Source organism: Poecilia reticulata, chromosome 15, assembly GCF_904066995.2.
Source record: "Poecilia reticulata chromosome 15, P_reticulata-male-v2, whole genome shotgun sequence".
Classification (NCBI taxonomy): Eukaryota; Metazoa; Chordata; class Actinopteri; order Cyprinodontiformes; family Poeciliidae; genus Poecilia; species Poecilia reticulata.
The window spans coordinates 4169536-4175363 of NC_088844.1; the positions used below are offsets into that span (position 1 = coordinate 4169536).

General features: G+C 40.8%; 1 long non-coding RNA gene across 1 annotated transcript; it reads left to right on the forward strand.

The window, feature by feature from the left end:
• The first annotated feature begins 1884 nt into the window (after window positions 1-1884).
• On the forward strand, window positions 1885-4174 carry LOC145555205 (uncharacterized). The gene is made up of 2 exons (XR_014091292.1): window positions 1885-3094; window positions 3400-4174. It is a non-coding gene; the product is annotated as an uncharacterized LOC145555205 (long non-coding RNA).
• Window positions 4175-5828: the final 1654 nt, after the last annotated feature.

Genomic DNA, 5828 nt, shown 5'->3' on the forward strand with positions numbered 1-5828 from the left:
ATATAGTTTTTTTTTTGTTAGGTATTTTGTGTTAAAAAGAGAAACATTCTACTAAAACAGATTGCAGTGTGTGTTCCTGCCAGGCTCTCCTCTTTATCTCATCAGCCGTCCTAAAATAAACCTCCATAGTCTCAGTTTATTTGTTTAATCATATCTGCTTTTGACTTTTTTGTTACATTGCAAATACTCACTGCTTGTGGCAAAATGCCATTGAATATAAAATAAAGATTAAAATTGAGTGTCTGACCTTTTAGGTTTCTGTGGCTCTGAAAGGCAGCGACGGCAATAAAAAAGAATGTTAGACATTATGTTGGCAAAGAGCATGTTCTACTTGGAAGCTTCCCTTTAACATTTCAACACAGAGTCAACATTAGATTGAAACAGTCTGTGAAGGTCCGACAGGCCAATTCGTCAAAGTAAACATGTCCATGCTTTCTTTTCTCTCCCTTTTTTCTCTCCGCTTTTACTTTTTTCTTCTGCTTTTTCCTTTTTTTGTTGTTTACATTGGGATTTGGATAAGACGGCTCCCCCCTCATGGAAGATTCCAAACGAACCATGAAGTACGGCCAGACACTTTAAAAAAGGAAAGCAAAATCTATTAGAATTTTCTTTTTCCCCCACAAAGTCAACAATCTGTTAAGACCTTTTCTGATTCTTTACATAGAACCTGATGTTTCCAGCTCATCCTCATCACACGCAGTGATTCCTTCCCACCATCAGCTCTTTGCAACTCCAACATTTTTCTCTGATACTCCCTAACTCACTTTCCCTCCCCAAACATTTGACCTTTAACCCTGACTTGAAAACATATAATTCATTTACTCTCTGAATTCCTAACAGATTACAATGGTGTTTGTCTTTGACTAGACATGAATATTATGGTAGAGGCAAAATTATGTCATTTTAAGCACATAGTATCCTTTTATAACACAATCAAACAACTATGTTAACTTCAATTGTTACAAAATGATCCATATATAAAATACATTTTAAAAGAAATTTCACTTCCTAATTTAACACCTTGGAATTGGACCTCTGTCTCTTTAAGAATTGATGCCAATGATAATTATCCGTTCTTAACACTGTGGCGGTCAATAAAAACAACTGGGACCCAATAGAACCCTCTCTCACAGAGCTTAATATGCTACCCTGAGGCGCTCCGTTATGGGCAAGAACAGAGTTCAAAGATCTGCTTCCCACAGTTTGTCAAACTGTTCCAGGACTCTTCTCTAGCTTCACTTCCAATGAAAATGTGTTTTCCATTACATAGAAAACGCAATTAAAGTCACATGTGAATAACTTTGTTCATGCAAGTAGACATTAAAAAACACGACCACTTCCTGTCTTGTTCATTGTTTCTGCCAGTAGTAAGAACTAGCTGTCAGTCACTGGTGTGATGCAATGAAAGTGTTTCCATTGGAGTTTTGCGAAATAAGTCAATTTTGACACGACTAAAAAAATTACCTTATCCATCCATCCATTTTCTTGCACCCTTGTCCCTTAAGGTCAGGGTCAGGAGGTGCTGCTGCCTCTCCAGCTAACGTTTCGGGCGAGAGGTGGGGTCACCCTGGACAGGTCGCCAGTCTGTCGCAGGGCAACACAGACACACACAGGACACACAACCATGCACACACACACTCACACCTAGGGGCAATTTGGAGAGGCCAATTAACCTGACAGTCATGTTTTTGGACTGTGGGAGGAAACCGGAGTACCTGGAGAAAACCCACCATGCACAGGGAGAACATGGAGACTCCATGCAGAAAGACCGGGAATCGAACCCAGAACCTTCTTGCTGCAAGGCAACAGCTCTACCAACTGCGCCACTGTGCAGCCCCTAAAATTACCTTATCCTAATGCAAAAACACTCCATCAACGTTCTTTTTTTTTTTAAATGCATGTTTCCATTAAGGAAATTTATTTTTATAATTCTAATTTGCACAATTTCATGGTCCGTGGAAGCTACGAACATTAAGTTTCAGTCTGAAGTTGAACAGTTTTAGTAGTAAGGTTTAATGAGTTTCTATATTCAAAGCCAACTATAGTTAAGCATGTGGGATTCTAACTTCACTCAGTTCTACCTGCAGTCCATCTATATTTTAACTCTTGGAGCCAAACTTGTATGTTTTTATGTGTTTGGTCTCTGTAGACTGTAGACCTTTGAAGACCTTCACCCTTAGGCATATCTGCAATAAGCCATCATGCTTCTGCAAACAGTAAATTTACCAAAACACACTGTGTGCTCAGTTACAAACATTTTTAATACATACAAAACCTCTTTTGGCTCGTCGACAGACGGTCGGTGGGTAATTTTACAAAACTCTTTCTGTGGTAGACAACAAGGCAGCGGGGCGGATGAGAGAGGGAGAGGCAGGTAGACACAGACACCGAGAACTCAGGGTGATGAGTAAAGGCAAAGACAGCTGGGGAATTGCAATGTGAAAATGTGATAAAAAAAACCAACTGAAAACCGTCAATCATTTTGTGTCTGCAGAGAAGGATTGAAATTCTAATATTACCAGACACTCAACCAGAATAGAAAACAGTCTGAATGAACATTTGTGCAGTTTGTTTTTGCAAACAAATCTGTCTCATAAATATGTGTCTAATGTGCTTCAATGGTTTTATTTTTAGCATCTGTGCTGAAAAGACATTAAAGAAATCTGAATGTTTCCAGCAGTTATCAGCCAGATTTGTTGTAACTCTGTTGTTTTTAAATATCATCATATTACTAAATATGATGATATTTACGAATTGCATAGTAATTTTACAGAACAATGAATAAACATTCAGACTGTGCTGACTTCTGTTCTGGTATCTATACATACGGGGGCGGATCTAATGAGAGCCTCGCCACCCCAGCTGGCGACTACGAATTCAATAAATATTTATGGGAAATCGGACATTAAGCGCATGAATCTCTTTTTTCCGATAACATTGAATGCAACACAATGTAACCTGACACGTACTGCTGAGTAGCGGGAAGTGCGAGAGAAGAACAGAGCGCGAGGCAGCAGACAATGCACAAAAATGCTTTCCAGCTGCATCCAGGACCTACTGCCAGTCATCCAGATGTAGCTAAAGAAAGAAGCAGGTCAGATTTATTACTAATCTAGAGATGTCACAATTCTTTGAATGATTAAAGTAATGTGATTTATTAAAATCCATCAAAGCAAATTATCTGCCTCAAAGTTTGTTGAATTATATTTTACTATTTATTACCAACTGCTTTTAATTCTTTTTTTCTTCCAATTGTTTCCAAGTGTTTTCTCTTTTTCATTAAAGATTTTATTTTTTGTAAGAATGTATTAATGTGTTTGTTTTAATGTCTTATGTGAGCATACTAAGCTGGAAGTTGCCAAACAATTTCACTGTATTTCATAATGATTGTCTGTTCAGTGTTAACAGCTGGTGGAGGAAGGCAGAGAGTCCTGGCAGCAGAGGAGGAGGCATTCTGGGAGGAAGAGGCGGAGTCAGGATGGACCCCAAGTTCCTCCAACCAGGAGCTCAGTGACATCAGGACTACAAGACAGGAAGAGACGTCAGGTCTACGCTACAGGAGAGACGTCAGGTCCACGCTACAGGAGAGACGTCAGGTCTACGCTACAGGAGAGACGTCAGGTCTACGCTACAGGAGAGACGTCAGGTCTACGCTACAGGAGAGACGTCAGGTCTACGCTACAGGAGAGACGTCAGGTCTACGCTACAGGAGAGACGTCAGGTCTACGCTACAGGAGAGACGTCAGGTCTACGCTACAGGAGAGACGTCAGGTCCACGCTACAGGAGAGACGTCAGGTCTACGCTACAGGAGAGACGTCAGGTCTACGCTACAGGAGAGACGTCAGGTCTACGCTACAGGAGAGACGTCAGGTCTACGCTACAGGAGAGACGTCAGGTCTACGCTACAGGAGAGACGTCAGGTCTACGCTACAGGAGAGACGTCAGGTCTACGCTACAGGAGAGATGTTGGACCTGTCCTGAACGCAGCATAATGTTCATGTTTGGACAAAGAAACACTGCCAGATGGTCCAGAAATGGACAAGCATTTATGTCTTATTTTGTGTGCAAACAGTAACATGTTGCATATAAGCAATATCAAATGAATATATTTTAATACAGCATTTATTTTTTATATAGATTTTTTAAAATACAGCATTAAAAATGTTAATGATTGGGGCGGGGTTTATTTATAAAGACATAAGCGCTATCCAATGGGCACACATCAACCAACCAATCACATGTCAATGATGAACTCTGATGTCATTGTTTTTCATCCAATGACTGAGAATCCATGTGGGTCTGCTGAGCGCCTTTGCATATGCTAGGCTAGGCTATTCGTATGCTAAGTAGAGTCGTTAACGCCTCTCGCCCGCCGCTCCCCCTCACCGCCACTCCCCCCTCAAGGATTCCGCAATCGACAGATTTCGACTCCCGTGAGTGAAAATGCAAACTGTCGATATCTGTCGCTGACTAGCTGCGTTCGCGTCAGAATACAGGGTCAAAAATCCCACTTTTCATGCAGTGAGCCTGACACCATAATGCAAAAGACTGGATGATCTGTTTTGGTGTTTTTGCTACTTTTTTTGTGGGAAATGTTTGATTTTTGGTGTTGATTCCCCTGATCGGTAATCTCTGCTCTATCTGCTCGTTGAGCTGTTGTTTGTCAATTGCCATGGCAACGGGTCATGCGACACAGAGCGAGAAATGGCAGTATAGAAGTAGTTTTGTCTAGTTTGGTTCTTCACCTGTTTATCAGCTTTATTGTACCTTTATTGCAGCGCACTGCAACCACTGCAATTCCTAAAAGTTAAAAAAGTGACAAAAACTGAACTAAAGGCAGCTTTGGGTAAGCAGCAGGCTTTTTTTCACAAGACCGACAAGAAAGTCACAAAAAGCAACGGAAGCCTCGTTTAGAGCTACACATTTTCAGACGAAGAAGTTGTCAAAGAAGCAACGATTATTATTGCCAACACTGTACTCAAGGATGGAAAAAATGGAACCAATCTGATCTCCACTCTGACGTATAACTGGGAGCAGCTATGATGGCTAGACGAGTGTCATGTCTGGTAACTTGGCTGATCAGCTGGACCAGGTTCTGGCGACACGGTCGCAGCTACATATTATTCAGGTGGATGTGAACACATAAATCAAAAAAACGTGGTGCACTTTCCCTGAAATACTTCTGCGTCTGAGACATTTGAAATAGTTGCAGAAAAGTGCAGTGAAGTCATAAACAGACTTGGGCAGGAGTTTGAGAATATAGGTTCTCGGACCATTTTCGTATCTCTATTGTAGTGCTAAACCGAAGTAACCACAGAGTGAGAGCTGGCACGGCTCACCATACAGGACTGTACCAACTCAGGTAAACCGTGGGGGGTAAATACACCACATTATCCCCCTTTTAAGATGAAAATAACATGTTCATCTACATTAACTAAAATATACTAAGGACACTTATTCCAGCTTAAGTGCATTACCACGTAGAACCAAACAATAACCCAAGCATGTACTTACTTGATAAACAAGACATTTTCCATCCCCTTTACCTCTGCATCTAACTCAGATGTAACCCTTAATGTAAAATGAATAATAATGGAACATAACATGCAAAAACCGTTATGCATAGATAAACACAAGGCTATTCAAGATATCGGTCAGGCGTCTTCCGTGGTCGTGTTGAAAAATAGATGGAGCTGTGCTGATTCCAAAAGGAAGCCTGTTGTAAACAAACAGTCCTTTATGAGTATTGATAGTTGTGTACTTCTTAGAATCCTCATTTAACAGTACTTGTTGATAGGCTGCTGCCAGATCTATCTTTGAGAAGTAC